Source organism: Triticum urartu, chromosome 5A (genome assembly GCF_056163025.1).
Source record: "Triticum urartu cultivar PI428250 chromosome 5A, HENAU_Tu73, whole genome shotgun sequence".
NCBI classification, from domain to species: domain Eukaryota; kingdom Viridiplantae; phylum Streptophyta; class Magnoliopsida; order Poales; family Poaceae; genus Triticum; species Triticum urartu.
Window position 1 is genome coordinate 425,586,813 of NC_141877.1, and position 10,527 is coordinate 425,597,339.

A 10,527-nucleotide genomic window follows, 5' to 3' on the forward strand; every position below is an offset into this window, starting at 1 on the left:
ATGTGCCTATGAGATTTCCTATGCAACTTCTCTCCGCAAGTCAGTGACACCCGGTGGTTGTGAAGTGCACGGTGCTCGCATATATACCAACCATTGTCAGACGATCTCAACAATCTGATCATCGCTGTACACTCGCACCTGGTGGATCTGCTGTTTTTTTAACGGGCTTCCCCTATGAGACATTAATCATGAAATGAGACCCAATTTTTTTGGCGACCAACAATAAATGAATTATATTGTGAATTATCATGGGGTGAAACATACCGCGCAGGCACAAACGATTTCCTGCATGCACTTCATTCGGTGAACGTTCAAACGGCTCTTTGCGAACCTAACCCCGAATCTGCTTTCCCACGAATATCGGTTGTAGAATTCGTAAGCCTCGTCACTACACCACGACACTACATTGACGACATGCATGAAACACCCTCGATGCGACTATATCTCCCACGTGTCGAGGCACGACTTAGAGGCATAATCGCATTGAAGGCATATGTCGCAAGTTAGGCAATCTTCACAACATCCCATGTAATATAGGTAATAAAAGGGGAGATAACATAGTTGGCTTACACTCGCCACGTCAATCAAGTACATAAATAACATTACATCATCCAAACACTCATGGCCCGACTACGGCGCCAAAATAAAAGATAACCCAACATGCGACACGGTCCCGATCACCCCCAACTGGGCACCACTACTGATCATCAGGAAAGTAAACATAGTAACGTTGAGAGTCCTCGTCGAACTCCCACTTGAGCTCAAGCGTGTCTCCTGGAGCGGAATCATCAAGCCCTGCATCTGGTGTAATAATAATCTGTGAGCCACACGGAGTCAGCAATGTCGCACCCTCGCGATCAAGACTACTTAAGCTTATAGGTAAGGCAAGGTAAATATATGTGGAGCTGCAGCACGCGACTAGCAAAATATGGTGGCTAACTTATTCGCAAAAGAGAGCGAGAAGAGGAAGCAAAGCGCGAGCGAGAAACTAGAGAGCAACCTGCGCAAACATTACTCCAACACCGTGTCCACCTCCCAGACTCCGCCGAGAAGAGGCCATCATGGTAACACACTTGGTTGATTCATTTTAATTAATTAAGGTTCAAGTTATCTACAACCGGACATTAACAAATTCCCATCTGCCCATAACCGCGGGCACGGCTTTCGAAAATTCAAATCCCTGCAGGGGAGTCCCAACTTAGCCCATGACAAGTTCTCATGGTCAACGAAGGAATAGACCTCCTCCCAAGACATTCCGATCAGACTCGGTATCTCGGTTCTTCAAGACACTTCAACAGGTTAAAACAAGACCAGCAACACCGCCCGAATGTGCCGACAAATCCCGATAGGAGCTGCACATATCTCTTTCTCAGGGCACACTCAGATTGTCTAAACTTCCGGTAGGCCAGCCCAGAGTTTCCCCTGGTAGCCACCGGCGGCTGACAGTTTGGACCAACACTCAGAGGAGCACTGGCTCGGGGGGGGGGGGGTTAAAATAATGATGACCCTTGAGTCTGCAGAACCCAAGGGAAAGATAAGGCTAGGTGGAAAATGGTAAAACCAAGGTTGGGCATTGCTGGAAAAGCTTTAATCAAGGCGAACTATTAAGGGGTTCCCATTATAACCCAACCGCGTAAGGAACGCAAAATCCGGGAACATAACACCAATATGACGGAAACTAGGGCGGCAAGAGTGGAACAAAACACTAGGAGAGAGGCCGAGACTTCCACCCTTTACCAAGTATATAAATGCATTAAGATAACATAGCAATATAATGATATCCCAACAAGTAAATAAATGTTCCAATAAGGAACGGCCTCCAATCTTCACCTGCAACTAGCAACGCTATAAGAGGGGCTGAGCAAAGCGGTAACATAGCCAATCAACGGTTTGCTAGGACATGGCGGGTTAGAGGTTTGACATGGCAATTTGGGAGGCTTGAAAGCAAGTGGTAGGCATCGTAGCATTGGCATAGCAAAAGAGCGAGCAAAACTAGCATAGCAAAGATAGTAGTGATTTCGAGGGTATGATCATCTTGCCTGCACAGTTGTCAGAGTTGACCGGATCCTCGAAAGCAAACTCAACGGGCTCCTCGTTAGCGAACTCGTCTCCCGGCTCTACCCAAACAAGACAAACAAGCAACAAGGACACAATCAACCACGTGCAAAGATCAAACAACATGATGCAATGATGATATGCTATGCGGAATGCGATGCGGGATGCAAAATGCAAGATATGACAGGAAAAGCAAGAACCTGACCTCAACTTTGAAAACTAAGTGTGCCACTGGAAAGATGAGATGAAATCGCTTGAAAACAATATAAAGAACGCCGGAATCGGAGTTACGGTTTGGAAATGGCAAGCGATTCAAATATGATCACGTTCTGCGATTTACAGCAAGTGGCCATGTAAATGCAATGAGATGAACATGCTACAACACCCAAACATGACAACAAAATGCATGGCAGGGATTCATACAAGATGCTTAACAAAAATCTAGCACTGAGCTACGGCCAATTCATCCATTAACAAGTTCAAACAAATATGGCAAAATTGCATATGGCAAACAGATCTCAGACTTAGTGAAATTAACACTTGTCTGGAATTTCAGATCAGGTAGCACTCTTCGGAGCAACAAAACTATATGCTACAGGACCTGAACATGGCAAAATAAAGCATGGCATGGAGCTACTCAAAGAGTTTAACAAAAGCCCCTTAGTGACCTTGAGCCAAAAGGGATCAGAAAATACAATTGCAAGCATGTGAACATAGCAAAAACATAATCAGTTTTCAGACTTAGTGAAAACTGGCACATGCTGAAACATAACTCAAGTAGGCATGTTTACGAGCTCGATGCACTCACTACGGAGCAAGTCATGACCAACCAAGCATACATCTATCAAGAACACACAAAATGCAAGCTAGACATGGCAAGAACAATAGCATAGCATGCACAGATCAACTACAACATCATCGGCAAAATTGCAAACAAGTTGACAATCTGCTCAGATTCACAAAGTAGCAAAAGTAGAGCTCGATTGACTCAAGCTAGGGTGCTCCATGATTGCAAACAAAGACATGGATATATATAGCACTACAAGATTAACAAAACATCCTTACTGATCATCCTCAAAAGAGGCACGGATCACTAGGAAACAACATGAACATATGGCCATAAGAAATAAACAGATCAAGGACTTAGTGGAAATGCTAAGTCCCTGAAAACAGAATTACCGAGTGCACCACTTTGCAAGCTCGTGCTAGTCACCACACACATCACAAAAATACATGGGTTGCACCTCTGGAAAGATGACAAAACCCTTAACCAAACATATGTAGAGCATCAGGGCATATCATGCACACATTAATCATGGCAAAAATGACAAAAAGCTAAATGGAGTAGCAGATCTGACAATTATCTCAAGTAGCCCTCTTCTAACAGCATTTCGGGCATCAAGATGAACTCAAATGAAAATGATGCAATGGAATGAAATGATGTACTCTCTGAGATGAACATTTTGATATGCTATATGCATGAATCGGAGCTACGGATGCAAAGTTACGAGGCTATGAACAAGAGCACTTGGATCTGGGATTTCGGGACTTAGAAGAAAAACAACCTAGGGTTTACTGTTCATCCGGATCTAGATCGGGCATGCAAACCGAGGTTCACCGGATCCCTCGCCGGAGCTGCGACGGGGATCGCCGGAGTGGAAGAGGCCGGAGTCGGGGACGAGGCCGGGGCGGTGGATGGCGGCGGCGGAGCTCGCCGGAGCGGTGGCAGCGGTGGCCGGCCGGCGCGGCGGGGCCGGACGAAGGGCACGGCGAGGTCGGCGCGGAGGCGGTGGATGGCGGCGGCCGTTGGCGGCGGCGGCGCGGCGCCGGGCGCGAAGGAGACGGCGGCGGGGCGCGCGGCCCGGTAGGCGGCTCGGGCGGGCCCTCCGCGGGCCGCGGCGAGCTTCGGCAGCGCCGGTGGAGGCGGGACACGTGGCAGGTCCTGGTTGGCTGGGGCGCAGCGGCGGACGCGTCCGATCAGGCGGCGGACATGTCCGTCGGTGGCTGGGCGATTTTAGGGTTTCGGGGGGAGAAGGAGATCCGAAATTCGGGGGGGGGGGTCTTTAAATAGGCATAGAGAGAGCTAGGAGAGTCCAAATGAGGTGCGGTTTTCGGCCACGCGATCGTGATCGAACGCTCTAGATGATGGAGCAGGTTTAGGTGGGTTTTGGGCCAAATTGGAGGGGTGTTGGGCTGCAACACACACGAGGCCTTTTCGGTCCCTCGGTTAACCGTTGGAGTATCAAACAAAGTCCAAATGATACGAAACTTGACAGGCGGTCTACCGGTAGTAAACCAAGGCCGCTTGGCAAGTCTCGGCCCAATCCGGAAATGTTTAATCCCCACACATGAAAGAAAGCTAGAAATGACCATCGGAGGAGAACGAAGCGCCGGAATGCAAAACGGACAACGGGGAAAATGCTCAAATGCATGAGACGAACACGTATGCAAATGCAATGCACATGATGACATGATATGAGATGCATGACAACGACAACAGCACACGGAGACAAAGACCCGAACCCGAGAAAATAAAATAACTTAACGCCGAAACGGCAAGAGTTGGAGTACAAATTGGGAAAGTTACATCTGGGGTGTTACAATGCATCTGTTGGTAAAAGTGTTCATCACCGACACTTTTTTCGTCCCAAACTATACCTACACATAGATTCTCGGTGTTATGTAGGCTCATGACACATTATCTGTCGCCAAAGCATCATCACACCACCGATGTAATTTCCGTCGGTAGACACAAGCTTTACTAATAGGCTGTGTGTCGCCGATTCATTACGACTTAGAAATTGTCGGGATTGTTTAGGTTGGGTCCACCCGAGAGCAGTGGACAGGCCACGCAAAACGCCAATTCCCAAATAATGAAGTCGTTCCCCTCTCACCCCGTGTCCCGCTGCCCACACGCAACACACACCCGTAAACCTAACCCTCCCACGCCGTCGCCTCCGACCTGCGCGCTGCCGCCACGACCCCGCCCGCTGCTCCCCTCGCGCTCGTCATCGGACCCCGGGCATCCTTTCCCTCAGCCCGTAGCCGCAGCAGCGCCGTCCGCGACAGAGGAGCATCGTTCGCCCACGACCCACTTCTGAGGAGCAGCAGCACCGTCCGCTGCTGAGAAGCCGCCCGTCGTTCTTCTTCCTCCAATGGCGAAATCTGTATCGGTTGAGCCCCGTTGCGCTACCCCACCTCCAGACCTCGACAAGTAAGCTACAAATCTTCCCGCTGCCTGCTCCCTTGTTCTCTCCCATCTCCATTGTTGGCCACGAGGTCAAATTAGGGTTTAGAAATTAGATAGTACATGAGCTTAATCGAAGGGGAAAAATAAACATTTGACCACCAGTTAGTAGAAGGATTCAATCTTCGGTGGTTGGAGGCAAGATCCACTCTAGCTCGCAATGAATTTGGATGGGAGCATGTTTCTGTTTGAAGGGAGGAGAGAGATGGATAATGCAGGGAAGAAGAAGTAGCATGCTTTACTAGCTTGTACTGACATTGGAAGTATGACCTTTCCAGGTTTAAGGGGCATGGCATGTTGGCACCAGTCACAGCCACCGAATGGCAGAGCAATGATGTGCATCTGCTGGTTAATGAGAGATCTGAGGTGCAACTTTTTAATTATAGCATTATATATGTTTACTTGTCTTGCAATGTAGCATTCAGTTTTGGAAATGGGAGCCAAGATGTGTATTACTATATGCTAGGTTGTGAACTATGTACCTATGTTTGCCTTATACAATGTTAAACTACATATGCAGGGTTCTTATGTTTATGGCATCAATGGGAATAAGTATCTAGTTTCTCTAGCAGTACTATGGTTTACAATCTTTGGAGTGTTTTTTTTGTGATTATGTACCACAGAATTCTCCATTCTTTCGGAAAATACCCTGCATCACCATTTTATTTGTGCGTTTAAGAGTAATGTGTAAAGTCTAATTTCATTCAACTTCCATGAATGATTCATGATTTCTACAGGTGGTAGTTAGCCTCCATTAGTCAAAGTTGCAGCTGAACAATTAAGCAAGTTGTTGAGGAGCTGCCGCCTTGCTACCAAGGAGAATCAGCGCAGCCCGCTGCCATGGACCGCCATCCGCTAGCAAGGAGCAGCACTGCCACTCGCGTCTGAGGAGCACCATCCGGCCCGCTGCTGAGGAGTACCATCTGCAGTCAAGGAGCAGCACTATCGTCGGCTACCAAGGAGAATCTTCCACCGCCGAGGAGCAACAGCTATATCCGCCGCCGAGGACAACCACGCCATGCTGCCATCCACTTCTGAGGAGCACCATCCGCCCCACTAAGGAGCAGCAGCTTCGTTCACCGCGGAGGAGCAGCCACGACATCCCACACGGTGGACAATCACCTTGTTTGCATCTAAGGAGCACCGTCCACCCCGCCGAGGGGCAGCAGCGCTGTCCGCTGCTAAGGAGCCACCCGTCGTTCTTCTGCCACCGGCATCTTCTGTCCCGGTTGCCCCCTTTACATGCCCTGCCTCTTGGACCACAAAGGTAATATGCAAATATTCTCTTATCTATCTCCCCATATGTTACTAGCTGTAGTTCACATTGTTTGAATGGTTTGTGTCCTGAATCCCTATAGCATGCCTCACGTGAACTTGTTTCGATATCTGTATTATGTGCTTACTGCTACTTTTTTTTCATTTCCATTTCAATGAGTCAGATCTCTTCTTCTACTTATGATTTCCCATAGGAGTCAGATTAGATGATGAGATATGGTACTTGGAAAAATAGGGTTATAGATCTGCAACTCATCAGGATGGCAAGCTGTTCACATTCGATTACCAGCCACTTCTATATTTTTCATCGTTCCGATTGTGTTCTATCAGTCGACCAAGCTCATTTCCATATGTTTAGATTCTAATTTTTCTTCTGGCTGACTATGCCATGTATGAGTAGGCATGCTTTTACTTTTCTGAAATTTGTTTCTTGCGGTTAGTATTTGTGCAATATGAGTTGGATTTATGTACTCATGGATGACTGTTTGTGCAGATAAGCTACAGCCTACAAGTAGTTTTCCTTTGTCAATTTTTTCCAAGCATGTGTGATGTTTTATCAGTTTTTTATACAGAAGGAGTGGTATGCATAATTTTCTTGCCAAGGTCTCCATGATTTGTTGATACACAAGTATCTTCTCTTAGAGATGGGCTCTTGCTAATGCACACATCAATATGCAAACTTCCCCACTCTTACCCTACATAATGACAAAGCAAACTTTACCAGCTTAATCGCTTATGCACTGTCAAAAATTTGGCTTGGCGGCAGTAGCATAATATTTTTTCCATCGTTAATAATGTTATAAAAATATAAATTAACGAGCAGAAACCTTTGTTGAATGAGCCACCAACATTTTCAGCAATTAACAAGCACATACATTATTTGGTAACCAACGGAGGGGAAATGCATGTATATTCTTATCAACATTCAACCCACATACATTATTTGGTAACTGTGTTTTATTTGGTAACTGTGAATGACTAATTTTTGCAAGTACGTACCTTCTAGTCCATCCAGATGTTGCCTCAGCGACCTCATCTTTGCCTCCAGAATCCCCCACAACAGCGTCATCTGCACTAGCCTGAGACGAAGCAGATCCTTGGGCGCCAGAGCTCTCGAACACTACCGCTCTTGCGCCGTGTACTGGGGCCTGAACATGCTTCTCCAACGGAGCACCAGTTCTCTCTAGCATCCCTAGCCTGGACATGAATCCTGATGACACTGAGCCATTTTGGTCTATCTCACCGGCGGTCCTCCTTGATTCAGCAGAGGGGGCGGAACAAGGCTTTGTGCGCATCTGGAAAACAAATCTTGCCGATGTGATTCAAAAACTAATCGACACTCCATCAAATTGAATACGGTAGCAGATCTCGCGAACTCACCCTGATAGTTCAACGTCGCCAAGGAATTCCATGGTCCGCTTGTCTCCTCCAGACTAGCTATGGTGGAAATCTTCGGGGACAGCACCACGCAAAGAAACTTTGGGCGCCCAGCGGAAATCTGGAAGAAGAACTGGATGGGTTTGGATATGGGGGTGGTTGGGGAGGAAAGCTCGGGCCTGGCATATCATTAAACCAGCTGAGCACTGTTCATGTTCCTTCGCTCGCCCAAAACGCAGCTACTTCTGTACCTAGCATTAAATCTGACGCGTTATGTTCTGACTCAATACAATACTGTATTACCACCAGCCCTGTGTATATCGAATTCTGAACTGTTCGAAAAGCCAGCATGGACAGCAGCATGGGAATCACAATCCTTATATGAGTGGGTGAGATAACGTCCTACAAGGCGCTCATCCGCTGAAAATGCGCTCTGCCTCTCCCTCATGCTATTGGAGCTTGAGAAGAGATGAGGCCCTCGCGCACTCCTCCTCCTCCGCTCGCCTCGCCACGCCATGCCTCGTCACGACGCGACGCGCCGCGGGTTGTGGGATTGAGCCGAGCCGAGCTCACTCCTATGCGCTTCTTTTTGCCGATCAGGAACGGAGAGTCTTTGACAGGTAGGGCCACGATCTGAGACATCGGATCGTGGGCTACCGACTTGGACGTGGGTTCAGCCCACGTCTCTCCACGCGCGGCCGCACATATATATGTGGGACGCTGCCAACCCTAGCCGCCACGAAACAGAACGCATCTCCGCCTCCACGCCCACGCCGTTCCTCTGCTGCTGCTGCCGCCGGCGACTCCGTCCCGTTCACCGCGTACACGGTTGACGGGAGAGCAGGCCTCCGAAACCCCGCTTCTCCGGATCCTGTACGGGAAAGGGGCGATTAGGTTTTTGGGTAGCGATTATGCGACTGCTCGCTTCTGTTCATCTACGTCCGCATCACCTTCGTCATCACCATGTCGACCGACGCCGAACGTGCTGCCGCTGAGAAGGCCGAGGCCGACAAGAAGGCCGCCGAGGATGCCGCGGCTGCTGCCACCGCCACCACCGCCGCGTGGCCGATTGGAGGGTATACATCGTTTATCCTTCTTGTGTTTCTTTCTGTTGTAGCAGTACTAGTGATATGCGTAGATGTTTCTACTATATGCGTAGTACATGCTCTGTTAGATCGTAATGACTGTGTTATCAATGCTGTTCATGTCATGCTCATGATTTATTCATGGATTAATTTAATCGAAAAACTGCCTATTTTCTTATCAATCCAAAAACCTAATGTGTGTAGGAGTTTTTCGAATTCTGGTTTTGTTGCTGCACTGAAACCGTCCCCGTTTACGGGGACGTACTTTAAGCGTTGGCAGACTAAAACCACCTTATGGCTCACGGTCATGAACGTGTTCTGGGTCGCCGGTGTGACTCCCACAGGAACGATCGCTCCTGAACAGGAGAAGGCGTTCAAGGAGGCCACTGTCGTGTTCCTCGGGGCAGTTGTGAGCGTGATTGGAGATAAGCTGGTTGACGCATATTTGCATGTGCGGTCTACCAAGGACTTGTGGGAGGCGCTTGAATCTAAGTTCGGGGCTGCCGATGCAGGGAGCGAGATGTATATTATAGAGCAGTTCCACGATTACAAGATGGTTGAAAACCGTCCTGTATTGGAGCAGGCTCATGAGATAATATGCATTGTTAAGGAGCTTGAGCTTCTTAAGTGCGAGTTACCGGGCAAGTTTGTCGCGGGCTGCATAATCGCTAAGCTTCCCAATTCCTGGAGGAATTTTGCCACCACTCTGAAATATCAGAGGCATGAATTCTCTGTGGAGGATGTCATAGGCCATCTGAGTGTTGAGCGGAATTGAAGGACAAAGGACTCGGACGGAAAAGGGGTAGAAGGAACTTCTGTGGCCAATATGGTGCATCAGAAGAACTCCAATTCCCACAAGTCCAAGGGAAAGAACAGTGTCCAACATAGTGCCGACTTTAAGAAGAAGGGTAAGAAGACCTTCAAGAAGAATAAGAAGGATGAGGGCTGCTTTACTTGTGGTTCGCTTGAACATTGGGCCAACAAGTGCCCAAACAAGTATAAGAAGCAAGGGCAAGACTCCAAGTCTGTCAATATGATTGTGAGCAACAATGAGAGTGGTGCATCTGGGTACGGTAATTTATTTGCTCTATTTTCAGTTTGGCCGTCCACCGATTGGTGGGTCGACACAGGTGCAGGTGTTCATGTGTGTGCTAACATTTCATTGTTTTCTTCTTACCAGGCCACATGTCACGGGTCCATACTGATGGGGAATGGTGTGAGTGCTTCTATTCTTGGTGTTGGCACGGTCGATCTGAAGTTTACTTCGGGAAGGATCGTGCAGCTGAAGAACGTGCAGCATGTCCCCGCCATCAAGAAGAACCTCATTAGTGGCTCCCTTCTATGTAGAGAAGGGTTTAAGTTGGTATTCGAGTCTAATAAATTAGTTGTTACGAAATATGGACTATTTGTTGGAAAGGGTTATGAATGCGGAGGCATGTTCCGCCTTTCTCTTGCAGATCTATGTAATAAAGTTGTGAACAATATTCA

General features: G+C 48.0%; 1 long non-coding RNA gene across 2 annotated transcripts; it reads right to left on the reverse strand.

The window, feature by feature from the left end:
* Window positions 1-209: 209 nt before the first annotated feature.
* LOC147971728 (uncharacterized) lies at window positions 210-8,172 on the reverse strand. 2 transcript variants are annotated; one of them, XR_015604806.1, is made up of 3 exons: window positions 7,958-8,172; window positions 7,577-7,872; window positions 210-801 (listed from the first exon to the last, which is right to left on the reverse strand). It is a non-coding gene; the product is annotated as an uncharacterized LOC147971728 (long non-coding RNA). The 2 variants fall into 2 exon arrangements; XR_015604807.1 differs by lacking the exon at window positions 210-801 and adding an exon at window positions 826-2,117.
* Between the last annotated feature and the right edge of the window lie 2,355 nt (window positions 8,173-10,527).